Below are 17887 nucleotides of genomic sequence, written 5' to 3' on the forward strand. Positions count from 1 at the left end.
ATTATTTGTGTTAAAGTACTTTATTACTTCAAATGACTAACCAAGATGCTCTTACCATGGTGATGCACATGGCATATGCTATCAGACAAGAAGACCACGTTGACACTTTAAGCTACACACCATTTGTAACTTACACCTTTAAGTACTGGCCAGTCCTAATTAAACTGTCAAACCAGCTTGTCTGAAGAACTCCAAAGAGAAACCACAGACCTTCACAAGTTAACATACTCAAGGAGCAACTTGAAAAACTAGTGCTCTACTGTCAAAAGTGTACTATTTGCCCTTTTATGTACACTTGCCACAAAGATTAGAAACTTTTACTGCCAAATGGCATGCTGGCTTGCCAGCAGGTGGGCCTATGCATAAGAGCTATAGCTCTTTACCATTATAAACAATGGGGTGAGATCAAAGCTGAGCACAAGAGAAGGTAAAAAGAGGCAGCTGCTTTAGTTGGACAGGTCACAAGCTTCTTAGCTGTTTCTACAAAATCAAACTATTTGGTCACAAAAAAATTACAAGACGAAGTTATGTAAAACACTAAGGTTCAAACTAGTCTTCTGCATTCCGAAAGTGTCCACTTCCGCTTCATGGTGGATACATGGAAAACAGCCCCCCAAAAGCTACTTTTTGAAATAGGCCATTAAGGCAGCTTATGCCCATGATGGAAATTTGTTCTGCAACTCATGCTTGCAAATGGCAACACCATTACATGAGAGTCAGTAGAGGTAATAGCAGGAAAGCACTTGTAACTGCTAAGTGCTCACTGTGTTTTGAACACAAAGAAAAACAAGAACCATAACACACAGAAAACTGCACTCTCATTTTAAAGGGTGCTAGCAGGATTTGAGCAAAGACATGTTTGATTTTTAACACATTTAACTGGTCTAGCTCACTGAACACAACTGCCCCTTTTCAGAGGGTGAACCATGAGCAGGGTCTGATCAAGTGACTTACTTAGAGTTACACTGCAGACAAATGGAGCTGATAAGACTCAAACCCTGTACCAATGAAAGCATCTCATTAACAGCTCAGAGCCATTATCTACTACACTAACTGCATTTTGTAGTAAACAGAAGACTGAAGGTGGTGGAAGAAATACAGTGTGTGGTAAAGTCTAAACATGTTGAAGGCAAAGTTATTTGGAGGCCATCAATGGGTGGTCAAAATGTTATGCACCTAGTGAATAGAAGAACCCAAAAAGAATTATGACGGAATATGGCGGAGGTCTCAAATATCAAGAAAGCCATATGGTTCAAACTGTGAAACCTGACTGGAATGTTTTAAATATAAATATATATATATATATATATATATATATATATATATATACATACATATATATCTTGCATCGGAGGAACTTCAATGGAGAGAGTTCTTGTGTGATCAACAAACAGCTTCTGTGCCAATTAAATGGGAAGAGATTGACATTCATGACAATGAAATAGTAAAACAAACTGGACAAACCCAAAAGAAAAGAATGAAAAGCCATGGAAGCTATTTTAATATTAAAATAATAAAACCCCACAGCACTTCATCTCAACTCAAAATTACTTCAGACTGCGTCTTGTTTACATGCATGTTTTGGCCTTTTTACTGACCTCATCAGCACAGCATAAGGGGAATGCTTGTATGAGGCCACTAAAAAGGTCAAAATCTGCATATCCACAACTAGTGGGGTTTGGCTTTCTTGGTATGAATGTACCCATAAAGATTTAAAAAGTAAAAAGTCATGGGCATTCAAAAATCATGTAGCTGAAACACTGTATGCCCTTAAGGTGTCTTCTACATATATCCCATGAACCTCTATTACAGGAGGTTTAAGCTATTACACAGTGAAAATATTAGCTTGGCTGTTGTTATTGAACAAATCAAAAGGTGGATAAAACATCCAAACCAGGCAGTTTACCATTAAAATGTAAGCAATGTTTAAAGATAACTTTATTAAAAGCTTTACTAAAATAGCTAATTAGTGCTGGTAACTAGAGAAACCTCGAATACTTGGAAACAATCCAGTGGTTATTCACAAAGCACGCAAGGATCCTTTACACACTGGACCATAATGACCAAAGCCATTACTTAATTTACTCACATTACTGGCTGCCAAAAGATTACCTCATATCCTATTCCTCAATAACCGATTTGGAGCAGATGGGCTTTGTACCAGGTAGAGCCACCAACGATAACTTGTTTAAGTACGCTTACAAAAGATACCAACAAAAACTGTTGAGTGCAAATTTAGAAGGCATGTGACAGGGTTCGTTGACAGTATTAGTTGATGTACTTTGAGCAATGGGCTTTCCTGGAGAGATGCATTTAATAGAATCTTTGAATTATAATGCCTCAGCAAAAATCAAGAAAGGAAATAGATTTTCCAAAACGTGACTCTGATCAGCCAGTTTACTCAAAATTGAACAGACGCAATTGAAGGGTCATCGTCCTTATCATCATCAACCTTCTTTTCTTTATTTTTTTTTACACGTGGTCCAGGTGTCACGTCAACCGATGCCATCTCTCAATTCAATGCACACTCTCCTACCATCTTTGACAGTCATGCCTGACATTATCACACGTCTTCTCTCACACAATCCTTTCATCTCTTTGCTGGACACCCTTGTTTCCTGTTGTCTCCTACTCGTCTCTCCCAAATCTTCCCCAGAATGTCTATTTTTCTGAACATATGCCCAAACCACCAAAATCTGATCTCTTTGACCTTCTCTTCAATAGGGGCTACTTGGACTTCTGCTCTGATGTACTCACTTCTTCATCTGACCCACAGTGTATATGCTATCACTCATCTCAGGCACTTCATCTCCATTGCCTATATCTTTCTCAATTGCTCTGCCTTCATTGCACAGGTTTATCATGCAGTAGCACAGGTTGCACTTCTGTTTTGTACACTTTTCTTTTCAGCTTCTTCAGCGTTCTTCTATCACACCCTATCCTGACACACCACAACCTCTGATTCTAGTTTTGTCCTCCTCATTCAGATTTCCATTCTTCTAAGCCACTCCTCTCAGATAACTCAAGCTGTTAACCTATTCTACTTCTCTCTATCTCAAAATTTCACCTTTGTCTGATTTCTGTATTTGCTGTCATGACAACAATCTTACTTGCACTCAGTTTCATCACTTGTACCTTCAGTTTAGAATTCCACTCCCCTATCGTTTGCTGAAGATATTGTTTATAGCCTGCCTGTAATGCCACATCATCTGCATATTGCAAGTTTGTTGATCTGTCCCCTCTAACTGGTTTGATAATGTAGCTCAACACCAGTATGAACAGCAGTGGATTCAGAGTTGAACCATGATATACAGCCACTTCCACTGGGAAGGCCTCAGAGTCTGAACACTGTTTGTACTTGAGACGTACATAGCCTGCACTAATTCTGCCAGTGTTTCTGGGATGTTAACCCATTGCCCAAGATCAACTTTCATGAGACCTTGTCATAGGGGCTATATCATATGAATCGCACAAATTTTCAAGTCTAGAAATGCCTAGTTGGACTCCTTCCAAATCTCCTGCTCCTTCTCAACTGTCTCACTGCAAACACCAGGTTGGTTCTGTTGTATCCTGATCTGAATCCAGACTGCGCATTTTCCTGTGTTCTTGTACACTGGCATTAGAATGCTTATTCTCTAGTCTACTGGAATACTCATTTCTCTTCATACTGCTACGAGTATCCTCTGGAACCATTTCTCTCTCAACTCTCTCAACATTTTGATGATATCATCCATGACCCTCATCTGGCTTGCTGCTTTCCCTGACCTCATTTTTCTTAGTACTGTTCTTACTTCTTCTAGGATGGGCTCTTCATCCATCACTGAAGGCTGTGTTGACGGCACTGCAGCTTCTGTGATATTTTCTTCATTCAAAAGCCACTCAAAGCCCTTCTCTCATCTGCCTCTGATGCCTTGTGGACAGGTGATCAGATTGTTGCTGCCATTCCTAATGAAATGTGTGCCTAATGACCACATTTGCCTTGCAACCTGATACAGTATATTTGTGCCATCTGCCAAATTACTTTTCAGAAGCTGGTACAGTGCCTCTGAGTAGCACTTCTTTGTTACTGCAACTGTTCTCTTATCCTCTGTTAGCCAACCAGTATTCCTTCTTAGCCTGGTCTCTCTTCTCTCCCACTTTTTCTGCACTCCTTTTTGATGACTTCCTGGACTTCTGCATGCCACCATCACCTTTCTTTATGCATCTTAATTCCATTCCTGGCTCAGCCACAAATCTTTTTGATAGTCCTTATATAAGAAGTTATGAAGTACTGCCATTCTTCAGCTTCACATACCTTCTCTTCCTACTGATGTGCTACAGCCCAGATTATGTCCTTGAACTCTTCTACTTTCCTTCCAGTCAACTTCCAGGTCTTCAGCCTAGTCTCTCTTGATTTAGAGTCTTGTCTGACCACTGACTGTGGCAAGCAGTGGTTTAAGCTGAGGACTAACATTTTTATTGGGAATGAACTTTGCAATCAATGATTTTACCTTAATGCACTTTCCTTACTAGCAGTAAGTTTCCCTAAGTTCCACGCTGGCCTCTCTTGTAAGTGATCTTGTGACAGTCTCTCTTTTGCTGAACTATGTGCTGGCCATCCTCATGTGCTGGCCACCCTCAAGTAATTTACCAAGCAAGAGTCTAGAATGGCCTCTCCTTTATCCTCTTTGACCCACCCATGTGTACCCAGGCAGTCCTCATATACAGTGGATATAAATCATTTCAGAACTTTACCCACCTTTAATGTGACCTATAACCTGTACAATTCAATTGAAAGGCAAGCAAATCTGTTGGGGAAAAATATAAAAAACAAAAAATGTACAATATGCTGGTTGCATGTGTGCACACCCTTAAACTAATACTTTGTTGTGTGTGCTGTGCACCATTAAACTAATACTTTGTTGAAGTACTTTTTGATTTAATTACAGCATTCAGTCTTCTTGGGTACACACCTGCCATCAATTAGAGAGACTCTGATTAACCGCAAATAAAGTTCAGCTGTGCTAGTACGATTTTCCTTATATTTACTTAGTTACCTGCTACAGCAAAAGCTATGGTTCACAGAAAGCTTACAAAGCATCAAAGGGATCGAATTGTTGAAAGGTATCAATCAGGAGAAGGGTACAAAAAAATATCCACAGTGTTGGATATCCCATGGAACACAGTGAAGACAGTCATCAAAAAGTGGAGAAAATATGGGACAACAGTGACATTGCAGAGTACTGGAAGTCTCTCCAAAACTGATGAAAAGATAAGATGAAAATTGGTCAGGGAGGCTGCCAAGAGACACACAGCAACACTGAAGGAGCTGCAGGAATTTCTGGAAAGTACTGGTTGTGTACTACGTATGACAACAGTCTCCATTATTCTCCATATGTCTGGACTAAGAGGTAGGGTTGTAAGACAGAAGCCTTTTCTTAAACAGAAAAACATCCACGCCAGGCTAAGATTTGCAAAACAATACATCAGGTCTCCCAAAAGCATGTGGGAAAATGTGTTATGGTCCGAAGAGACCAAGGCTGAACTTTTTGGCCACAATTCCAAAAGGTACGCTTGGTGCAAAAACAACACATCGCATCACTTAAAGAACACCACCCCCATGGTGAAGCATGGTGGTGGCAGTATCATGCTTTGGCATTTTCTTCAGCTGGAACTGGGGCTTTAGTCAAGGTGGAGAGAATTATGAACAGTTCCAAATACTAGTCACTTTTGGCCCCAGAGCTTCAGGCGTCTACTAGAAAGCTGAAGATGAATTTCACCTTTCAACATGACAATGACCCCAAGCATACATCCAAATCAACAAAAAAATTGCTTCACCAGAACAAAATTCAAGTTTTTGAATGGCCCAGCCAAAGACCAGACATAAATCCAATAGAAAATATGTGGGGTGACCTGAAGAGGGCTGTGCACAAAAAAATATTGCCAAGTCAAGATGTGCCATGCTGATAGACTCCCACCCAAGAAGACTGAATACTATAATTAAATCAAAAGGTGCTTCAACAAAGTACTTGTTTATGTGCATACACAACAAAGTATTATTTTAAGGGTGTGCACACTTATGCAACCAGAGTATTGTACATTTTTTATTTTTTATATTTTTCCCCCTAACATATTTGTTTTTCAACTGAACTGTACAGGTTATAGGTCACATTAAAGGTGGGAAAAGTTTTGAAATGATTTATTGTGGTCTCATTTTTTTTATATCACAAAACCTGGCATTTTAACAGGGGTGTGTAAACTTTTTATATCCACTGTATATCTGTCCCAATATGTGCATTCAGACCCCCACTATCAAAACCAACACAAGCTGCCCTGGTTTATCAAACAAGTCCTACAAATGCCACCCAAATGCATTATTTTCCTTACTATCACAACCCTGCTTTGGGGAATAGGATGAGATTATGAACACTGCCCTATACTAACATTACAGTCTGACAGCCATAGTTCTGTCACTAAGTCTGAAGACATCTCTCACTGTCTTCTGAAATTTATCTTGCAACAAAATTCCAGCACCATTTTTAGTATGTCCTCTCCTGGAGTAGTAGATTCTCGATCACAAGCCAAGTGGCTTTACTACACTGCCTTTCATCTTGTCTACTGGATACAGAGGATGTCCACCCTCCTCTCCTTACCATCATGTCCTCCAGTTCTAAGCTGTATCTATCAGTGAGCCAATACTTATCTCATGTTTGGTGGGTTGATTAGATTTCAACCAGTTTTCACTCAACAGAGCTATCCCAGGTACCCCAAGCTGGTCAACTGGATACCAGCTGGCCAGAAGCTTACTGACCCTCAGTCAGTGGGCTTTATGATGTGCATGCACTGGCCAATATAGGCACGCAGACCTCTCCCCACCATAAGCATGGGTTCCTGGTGTAAGTTGTAGCAGACCGGGTCCTCAATCCTCTTACCACCTGCAAATACCATGCTCATTCTTCGTGACATTGGTCAATATGACCAAATCACCTAGAGCCAAGTTTTAAACTGTTGAGTAGATACCCTTGACATGATGTTCAGCCTGTAATCTACGTTATCCTATTTAGAGGATAGTGCACACCACAGCTAATGCTTAAAGTGGTTGGTCTATACAACTCACCTCCTGAAAGGTATCTCCTATAGCCTATGCTGCTGCCCATGACTCCATTCTTGGGTGAGTCTGAGGAAGATGGACACTGCATGTTTTTTGGGGGGTATGAAAAACCCACAGAAACAATATGCAAACTCCACACAGGTATTAGCTGAAGGACCGGATCAAACCTTGTGCATTGTATAAAGTTTGATCCTGACCTACAACCAATCCTTGTGTGGAGTCTGCATGTTCTCCCTGTGTCTTTATGTGATTCCTCCCATATCTCAACAGTACAGAGTACTTTAGGTAAAGTAAAAGGTCAGTATTGAAAATGGAAGAATATTAAGTTCCGTGCATAAGCAAAAGGGCTTTTTAGAAATAATTTTTTTTGACACTGTGAAAGTAATGAAAAGTTTTCCTTTAGCAAATAAATGCTCAGTGTGAGTTGAGAAGTCTGTAGCAGAAGGCAGCTGTGCATTCTGTTTTTATGCTTCCATGGAGACAAGCTGGCAAGCAGTAAATCTTGAGAGTTGTGGACATTGCTGAGAAAAATGTAAAATTAAAAGGTACAAGAACAAGCAGCTTAGTAAAAAATAAAGTTTGAAATTACTGGATTTGAATAAGAGACAGAAGCTTTCCTGGTAACTAAATACTTCAATGCCTTTATGGAAACAATACATAATTTAGTTTAAAGACAAACAATTCTCTTTTTCTTAAGGCTAAAAGTTAATGTTCCGATAATGAAAGCATATAAGCTATTTTCCCATCTGGGAGGAGAATAAAGATAAGACAAAAACAGTGAATTAGTGCAAGTAAGAACATAGGCTGCAACATGCACCTTACCATGCGTAACCTTTATTTAAGGTTAGGTAATGCCTGTAGGTACAGTTGCTGATTTGGGACAATTGTTCCTAACAATAGGGTTAAACTTCATTATTTAAAGATATGCATGGCTTTCTGAACTTGTTTTAAGTTTACAGTTCTGGAGGAGTGTTTTTTGAGGATTTTCATTAAAAAAAGGTTTGTAAAATGTGACATTGGTTCAAATGGAGATGACAAGAAATAAGTATATAAAGAACAACCTGCCAAACTTTAGTGGGTACATGAAAATAAAAAGATGAAAATAGACATTTAAAAATTCTGCCATATACAATAAGTGGTAATAATAATTTCTTATCATAACGGTTACACTATCCCTATTAATTTGGAACATGAATGGCCTCATAGGTATAGTCAAAAAGATAAGAGTACTGAATTATTTTAAAAAATACAGAGTGCAAACAGCAATGCTACAAGAGATGCATATGGAAAGAAGTGAGCATGTGAACTTGATAAAGCTAGGATTTCAGGAAGGACATTCAGCATAATATCATGGACAAAGGAAAAGAGGAGCACTTACACTAATTGCATGAGGAGTTCCAATAGTGACAAAAGAAGGGGAAATGATGATAATGGTAGACTTGTGATAGTAAGAGGCTACTGACAAGGGAGGAGGATTACTCAGTCATGTATTTATATTCCCATCAGAAAACCCATCACTCCTGGCTTCATATAGACCTATTTAAATTTTAAACCATGATTGTAAAGGATTTATGCCTATAATAGCTACAAGAATAGCAAAGATGTCAGAATTGACAGATATGGATAAATGTGGTTTTGTGGAGGGGAAGTAAACATTTGGATAAATGTGGTTTTGTGGAGGGGAAGTAAACATTTTACTACATTGAATTTGTGAAAATACCACCTGTTGTTGTTGGGGTTTGATACAGTAAAAGCATTTGACAGTGTAAACTGGGATGTTACGAGTAGGGCAATGAAAACATTTTCATTCCCTGACACAATAATAAGCTTAACTAAGATGATATATGAGGGATCACAAGCAAAAATTAAAGTGGCAGAGTTCTTCTCTGATGAGTTGTGTCTGAACATCGAAACCAGGCAGGACTATTGTTGGGGTTTGATGCAGTAAAAGCATTTGACAGTGTAAACTGGGATGTTACGAGTAGGGCAATGAAAACATTTTCATTCCCTGACACAATAATAAGCTTAACTAAGATGATATATGAGGGATCACAAGCAAAAATTAAAGTGGCAGAGTTCTTCTCTGATGAGTTGTGTCTGAACATCGAAACCAGGCAGGACTATTTCTTTCCTTTTTGTTATTTGCATTACATTTATTGCCACTAAAAAAGAAAAAAAGGGAATCAAAAATTCAAGGACATAATTGGTGCGGTACTCAACGCAAAGCATTTATTTGGAGATTATTTTATTTTATACCTGACAAAGCCAGAAAAGAACATCTCAGTGTTGTGGACCATTTTGAGACAGTTTCATGTCTTTTTTGGGATATAATACTAATGAAGATAAAACAAAGCTGATAGCTGTAAACTACATACACACATGAATTCATTCAGCAATACCCTTACTTATGGGGATATGGTAAAAGGAAATATTTAGAAGCATGGATTAAAAAGGATTTTGTTACAATAGTTAAGGATATGTGGGAAGAAATTAAAAGATAATACAAAAATTAAGAAAGTGGAAGTTCTTGTTTATCAATATGGATAGCAGCATACAAGCAGTGAAAATGTTTTTAGTCAGTTTAGTTTTTATATACAGGTCAGGCATACTTTTAACAACCAGAAGACTAGTTGCAGACAATAATGAACAAAGAGCTGAAGGAATTTATCTGGGAGGAGAACAGGGCAAGGGTCAAATGGGATAAGCTGATACTTCCAATAGAACAAGGTGGTTTGGGACTAACATTTGAAGAGATACTTTAGAGCTACACAGTTAAGGCTCCTATACATAGCGCAAGAAGAAAATGGTAATTCAAACGGGAAATTAATGCTGATAAAGCTGGAGGGGAAGAGAATTCAAGAAATAAGGGAAGAGTGGGATTTTGGATGCAGAAATTTAAGTCGAATAAACAGCCATACAAAATATTATCTTCATTGAGCAGAAGAAAGCACTCTACGAACTAAGCCAACACGAGAATGGAGAAAGGAGATTTTACCGATAGGGACTACTGAAATTAGGGGTTATAAAGAATAGGCAAGAGGGGGGAGGAATTTAATGGAGAAAACTGGCAACAAAACCAAGGTACTGGGAAAGTACAGTTGTGTACACTTAGCATAAATGTAGATGTTCGAGTGTATTCACTGTTGCAGTCATCACATTCGGGTTATCCCTGCCAGGGTATCCCCTGGCCAGCCCGAATACCAGAGACGTAATATTTCTGCATCAGTTGCTGTCACTTGACGACTGATGTCAGGTCGCCAGTAGTATAAAGTAAGGCAGCTGATGCCATTACATCAGTTTTTCTTGCCCTAACCTGTCAGAAGCCACCAAAGTAGGAGGCCAGGTTCTGGTGGAAGAACCCCACTAGTGGAAAACAAATACCAATTTGTCCCTTGTAAGGAAAGAACAGCAAGGAAGAATGGTAATAAAGGGAGAAAGAGAATATAGGGGGATGGAGGGAGGGAAACCAGGACTGCAACAGTGAATACACTCTAACCTCTACATTTATGGTAAGTGTACACAACTGTACTATGTTCTCCATGTTTCACTGTTGCAGTCATCACATTTGGGTAGATTCCCAAAGCTGAGGAAATGGGTGGAGGCAGTCTAGGAAACTAGGGGCTGGGGCTAGGATGCTCTGCAAGGCTGCAGAGGCAATCCCTGCCCTGGATTTGGAGAAGAGAGGCAGGTAGCAATGCTTGGTAAAAGTGTGAACAGATGTCCAGGTTGCAGCCTCCAGGATGTACCTGGTGGTGACTCCTTTGAGGAAAGCTGCTGAGGTGGAGGCTGCTCTGGTGGAGTGTGTCCTGACCCACTTGGGAGGAGACTTTCCATGTTGTTTGTAGCAGAAAAGAATGCAGTGTGCTATCCATTTGGAAATGGTTTGCTTGAGATGGCTTTGCCTTCTGCCCCTGTAGCAAAGCTAACCAGGAATTGATCAGACTTTCTGAAGGATATGGTCTTGTCCAGACAGAATCTGAGCTGTCTGTGCACATCTAAAGAGTGAAGAATCCTTTCCCCCTTGTTCTGGGGATTTGGAAAGAAGGTAGGGAAATGAATGGATTGGTTAGGAGCCACACTGGACGCCACCTTGGGCATGAAAGATGGGTTAATTCTGTGGGATACCCTGCCGGCATGGAAGATGATGAAGGGTTCCACAGCCATGACTGCTTGCAGCTCAGAGACACCTGGCTGAAGTGATGGTCAGAAGGAATGCTGTCTTCCATGAGAGAAATTTTAACTCTGCAGAAGAAGCTGGTTCGAAAGGGGGGAGGGTGAGCTTTTCCAAGACCAAGTTAAGGCCCTAAGCTGGTGTTGGTACCCTTCTGGAGGGACTCAGATTGCTAGCCCCTCTGAGGAACTGTTTGATCAAAGGGTGTGTGAAAAGGGGCTGCTCAGTGGAAAAAAGAGCAGAAATAGCAGAGGCATGACTTTTTATAGAGGAGAAAGAGAGGCCACTGTGTAGTAGGTCAGCTAAGTAATCCAGGATGAGAGGGATGGAGGGCTGTGCTGTATTGGCTCCCTTAGCCTGGATCCAGGTGCAGAACCTTTTCCATTTATCTGCATAAGACTTTCTGGTGATAAGACATCTGGCCTCACGGATAACATCCAGAACCTGTTTACTGAAAATGGCAGATTGGTTTGGGGTTAGAGAATAAGCCAAGCTGCCAAATTGAGTGTCTGCAATTGGGGATGCATGAATTCGCTGGGCGAAGAGGTTTGGAATCTGAGGAAGATGCCATGGAGGCAGCGGGGACAAGCTGCGCAGCAAGGGGTATCAGTGTTGTTGGGGCCAGTCTGGAGCTACAAGAATGGTCCTTGGTTTTTCCTCCCTTATTTTGAGCAGTACCCTGGGGATGAGAGGTAGGGGAGGAAAGGCAGAGACCGATAGATTGACCCAGGGGACGGATAAGGCATCCAGTTTCCAAGCCATGCAGTGATGCTCCCTGGTGTAGAATTTGCTGAGCTGATGGTTGGTGTGGGAGGCAAAGAGGTCGATCTTCGGGGTTCCCCATTTCTGAGTTATTAGGGTGAAGGTGCTTCTGTTGAGTTGCCAACTCATGTGGATCCAGAAGATTTCTGCTTAATTTGGTCTGCCAGAGAGTTGAGAGAGCCTGGTAGGTATTGTGCTAACAGGTGTAGTTGCATGGAAGAAGCTGTGAGCCAAATGGTCATGGCCAGCCTGCATAGAGGGTAGAAGTGAGTCCCTCCCTGCTTGTTGAGGTACACAGAAAATCCTTTCTGAGGCAAGGAATAATAGGCAGAATAGTTTCCAGGTCTTGAGAGTATTGACACCAAAGGCTCTTTAGGTACCATTGAAGTTTCTTCATATACAGTCTGGCATATGGAATGAGTAGTATGCAAGATGCCATGAACCCCAGAGTGTGCAGGATCTTCCTTGGAGACAGCTGGGGCCTGGTGGCTAGATGAGAGAAGTAGGCTGTCAGGAAAATTTGTTTCTCTGGTGTAAGGTATGCCATCTGGGGTGCTGTGTCCAGACTTGCTCCCAGGAAGATTATCCTTTGGCTGGGCACCTGTTTGGATTTCTTTTCGTTGATTGTGTACACTAGGGAGGTTAGTAGGGTCTTTACAAAGGCCAGGTGCTTAAGCAGCTTTTCCTGGCTGTCTACCTGAATAAGGCAGTCATCTAAGTATGGGTAAATTTGGACATTTCTTTGTCTGCAAAACGCAATGGCCGAAGCCAGACATTTTGTGAAAACTCTGGGAGCAGTAGAGAAACCAAAGGGAAGTACAGAGAACTGCAAGTGTTGTGATCCTGCCGTGAAGTGCAGATTTTTCCTGCATGATTCCCTGATAGGAAGGTAGAGGTAGGCTTCTTTTAGATCTAGGGTGGCTAGCCAAGCATCCTTGAAGAGCATGGGTAGCTCCTGGAGGGTGAGTATTTTGAATTTTGGGATCACCAGTAAAGTGTTTAGAATGTATAGATTGAGGATGAGGTGCTAGGTGCCCTCTTTTCTGGGCACCAGAAAAAGTCTTGAGTAGAAGTCTTGGCCTATCTGTTCTGCAAGGACGTGCTCTACTTGCCCTCATAGAGAGCAGGGAAAGGATTTGCTTTTGAGCCTCTGCCCACTGATTTGGTGGTAGATCTGGGAACCCTTTTGGGGTTGGAAGGGTGTGGAAGGAAAATTTGTATCCCTGAGACACAATGTTCAGAACCCATTGGCCCTTGGTAATGGTGGCCCAGGCGCTTGAGTAAAAGGAGGGGTATGTGAAGGTGGGCAGAGGGGGGTGGTGGAGGTGGTGAGCCATTGTGAGTTCTTTCCATAAGGGGGTAGCTTAGAACTCTCTGGTTTTGAAGTGTAGGTAGTCAACTGCTTAGATCTCTGCATTCCCTGGGGCTACTGTCTAGGGGGGCGGGGGCTGTTTCATAGGTTGGTACTGGGCTATCTGCCCAAAGGCATTTATTAGCCCAGCCATGTTGTGCGGTATTCACCGCCCCTTTAGTAGTTCCCTAGTCCCTTGTACTAGCAGCTAGTACCCTTGGCCCCTATCTAGTAGTGCTGTTGGTGTGATCCCCGGTGTGAACTTTCTGTTACCCATCCACTCATCAAGGTTCCTCTTGAAGAGTGATAGTGAGGGGCTCTGTCTTATGTAGACTGGGATCCTGTTCCATAGTAAGGGAAGTCTCTGCGAAGGGAATCTATCCCTCCAGCATGTTCTATTCATTATTGTGTTGAGGTTTATATCCCTAGAGTGTGTAGCTCGAGTAGATTTGGTTTTGCTAAGATGGAGCATGTTCAACAATTCTGGGTTGGACATGGCTCTGTACTTTAGACAGAGATCGCCTCTGAGAAAGCGGTATGCAACAGTGAACAGTCTTAGCTTTTTCAATCGTGCTGCATAGGGCAACTGTTTGAGGCCAGTAATACTCTTGGTTAGGTACCTCTGTGGTTTCTCCAGCTGCTGGAGATGTCTAGCCAGGTACATTCCAATTGGTGCATTGAGTAATAATGGGTCTGATGAGGGAAGAGTAGAGAGGCACCATTACATCCTTAGATCTTGATGCAAATCCTTTCGTGATCAGATGGGTGACATAGAAGGATTTTCTAACCACTTTGGCAACATGGTTATCAATGGAAAGCTGACTATCTACTTGGATCCCTAGATCCCTTATTTCTTCTTCAGATTTCAGGGGATTACCTCCTATGTTGTAGTTTGCGGGTACTCTGTTTTTTCCAAAGGGGATTACTACGCATTTTTTTGCATTTAGCTTGAGACCATGGCTTTGACACCATGCATCAGTCTCATTTAGGCCCTTCTGGAGGATCTCCATGTTGGCCGGAGATTCTATTATAGCACCCAGTTTGCAGTCGTCCGCAAACTTAGTCAGCCACACCCCTTCCGTGCTTGCATGTACTTCTGAGAAGTATATGCATAGGCTGTACCAGTTTACTCATAGCAGGAAAGGACCAGTGCTTGGAGGGACAATGCCTGCTGAACCTAGGGAGCTGGACCTGTAAGAAATCCTTAACTGTTTGCATAGATTTTGCTTTTTCTTCCATCTTTTTTAAGATCTCTTCTGCCTTAGTGCCAAATAAGTTGTCTTTGTGCAAGGGGGCATCCAACAATTTAGATTTCACATAGTCTGGCAGGGGTTGTTCTTTAAGCCATGCACGTCTTCTAATGACAGAACTAGTGACTCCTGCCCTGCAAGAATCTTCTAGGGCATCAAAACCACAGTGCAAAGTGTGTTTAGTTACTTGACTTGCAGAATGCATTAAGTCTTGTAAATCTTTAGATTCTGCCCTAGCAGGAAAGGAAGACATTTTTTTTGTTTAAGGAGTTCCAAGGTATGTTGCTAAAATTTCAGCATATGGAACTGACAGTTTAGTGCCTTGATAAGAAGAGTACCTGAGGTGTATACTTTTTTACCCAATCTGTCCAATGCTCGGGAATCCCTGTCTGAGGAGGTGGGATTCTTAGCAGAGGTTGCTTTAGTCCCTTTTAGCCCTTGAGAAATTACCTCAGGGTCAGCTGTTGGATTTTTAAAAAAAGATATTTGTGTGAGTCAGGGACTCTATATAGTACCTGTCTGGTTTTCTGTGAGCAGGGGGTAGGGCGTCAGGAGTCAAGCTGGATTCGTGGAAAACATCCTCCACAACATTTAGGACTGGGGGATGGCCAAGAGCATGTGTTGCGGAAGATCTAGGAATTCCCCGAGTCTCTTTTTAGACTGAGGGTAGTCCTGACTCTTCCAGTGGAAATGCTCCCTTAAAGTATGCAGGGTTTCCCCAAAGGAAAAAAAAATCTTCTAGGGGAGGGGCTGAAGGGAGGGAGTCCTCTGCATAAGAATTCTTATAAATGGAGAGGGGTTGCATGTCTTCATTTATTTATTTATTTACATTTGTTGACCGGGAGTGTCCGACTGGACGTAGGTCCACTTTCAGTGGAGGCCTGGGGAGAAAAACTCCACAGTTAAAATATACAGACAGTAGTTACATTGGATTTACATAGCGATTAACAATTTGATTAACATAGCAATTAATTACAAACATAGTTACAGATGAAGAACATAGTACATCAGTAGACAACTAGAATCTTTATCTGTGAAGTACATAACAGACATTAACAATTGTTACAATAAGAAATTCCTGCTGTATAATAAGTAGTAGGCTTATGAGCATCCGAGCTTGCTATAATCAAGGTAGTTAGTGGGGTGGAAAGAAAAGCAGTGGTTGGATGGGGTGGGTGATATTAGAGTGGGAGTTGCAAGGGCATAGCCAGCATGTTTTTAGGTGCGCTTTTAGTAAAGTTTTGAAGTGGGTGCATGATGGTACGGAGGTAATTGTGGGTGGGAGGGAGTTCCATAATTTGGCTATGGTGCAAGAGAATAGTGCTTCACCAGCAGAGTTATTGGCTTTAGTGATCTGCAAGTGATGTTTGCTGCTGGAGCTTAGTGGTCTGGTGGTGCAATAGGGTTGGAGTAGATTCTGGAGGGATGGGACATTTAGTGGATGGTTTACTAGTTTGTGGGTGAGTGTGAGTTGATACCATTGAAGGAGGTGAGAGAGTTCAAGCCACCCCAGTTCAGCAAGTGAGAGACAGTGGTGACTACGGTAGGATGCCCCTGTGGCAAATTTGGTGATTTTGTTGTAGCAGGTCAATAGCTTGTTCAGATCACATTGCCTTAGGTTGGTATACATTAGAAAGGCATAAAGTAGGGTGGAGATAAGGTGGGAATTTGCTACTGAAATCTTTGCTGCTTTGGTGAGAAGTTGCTTATTTCTGTACAACGCTCCTAGTTTTTTGTGGACTTTTTTTATGGTCATGGATATGTGAATGTCAAATTTTAGTTTATTGTCTATCTCCACTCCTAGCAATTTGGTGTGTTCTCTTGGGTGTATAGTGTTGTTGTCTTTTGCTGTGATGTTAAAGTGAGAGTTGTTTTGAGTATGTTTGATGGGTTGGAAGATGAGTAGTTTAGTTTTGTTTTGGTTGAGTATTAATTGGGCATCAGATAACCAAGTTTCAACACAGGAAAAGGCTTCCTGTGTTGACTTTTTGCAGTTTGGGTAGGGACTGGGCTGAGCAGATGATGGTTGAGTCATCTGCATATTGTATGAGTGTGCCATGTTTGGTGGCAGAGGCTAGATTATTGGTGAAAAAATAGAAGAGCAGGGATCTAAGGATGGCTCCTTGGGGAACCCCTATAGACAGGTAGTTGGGAAGATATGTCATTCTGTCATAAAATGGATTGTTGGCGGTCAGACAGGTAACTCTGAAACCAGTTGGCGATTGACAGAGAAGGATAGATTATTGAGGACAGAGATGAGTTGTTTGTGTGGGACCATGTCAAATGCTTTAGATAGTTCTAGGAAAGTATCAGATGAGAGATAGCCATTGTTTTTATGCTGAAGAATAGGGTTAGTAAAGGAGAGTAAGGCAGTGCTATGGTTTGGTCAGAAATCAAGTTGAGTATTGGAAAGGAGGTTGTTAGTAAGGAGGTAGTCTGAGACCTGAGAGTGAATGCATCTCTCTAGTATTTTGGAGAGTGGAGAGAGAATAGCTATGGGGTGGTAACTGGTTAGTTCTGGGGAAGGGCTGCCTTTGTGGAGGGGAATTATATGTGATACTTTCCATAGTGTGGGAACGTAACTTTCTCACAGAGATCGGTTAATCAAGATGGATACAGGGTATGCCAGAGCATCAGATGTGATTTGTAGGTATTCACTTGGGAGGTTGTCTGCTGCTAATTTGGTGGGCTTAAGTTTAGTTAAGAGTTTTTTTTTATGTTCGAGGTAGGTACAGGAGAAAAAGAGAAGGCAGTGGGGAGATTACTAGTTGAAAGTGTGGGTGGGAGGGGGTTTGTGCTGTTTAGCTAGTGATAGTATGGTTTGTGTGAAGTGTGTGTTGAATGAGGTAGCAATATTTTCGGAGGAGTGAGGGATGCTAGGAGGAGGGGTACGGACTTTACCTGGGTGGAGGATGGAGTTTATGGAGGACCAGAATTGTTTGGGGCTGTGTTTGGAGGAGTCTAGGACAGACTGGTAGTACTGGAATTTGTCCTGTTTTATTAGCTTTTTGACTCTATTGCGTAGTTCTAGGAATTTTTGTCTAGTTGAGGGGTTTTTGGTTTTGTGCCAGTGCTCCCAGGCTTTATCCCTGTTTTTCATTTCTGACTTGGTGGTTTTCTGTAGCCATGGGGAGGGTTGTGCTTTGGTTCTGGAAAGTCTTATAGGGGCATGGTAATTAAGGATGCTCAGGAAGGTAGTATTAAAAAATTCAACTGTGTCATCAAGACTGAGGTACTTTAGAGGTGCCAGTTACATTCTTTGA

The 17887-nt window shown here is 41.6% G+C and overlaps 1 protein-coding gene across 2 annotated transcripts in view; it reads right to left on the reverse strand.

Moving 5' to 3' along the window:
* SEPTIN8 (septin 8) overlaps positions 1 to 17887 on the reverse strand; it is a 1286408-nt gene that overhangs the window by 511454 nt on the left and 757067 nt on the right. The window lies entirely within an intron of this gene.

This window comes from Protopterus annectens, chromosome 4.part0, assembly GCF_019279795.1.
Source record: "Protopterus annectens isolate FY-2018-M chromosome 4.part0, PAN1.0, whole genome shotgun sequence".
Taxonomy (NCBI): domain Eukaryota; kingdom Metazoa; phylum Chordata; order Ceratodontiformes; family Protopteridae; genus Protopterus; species Protopterus annectens.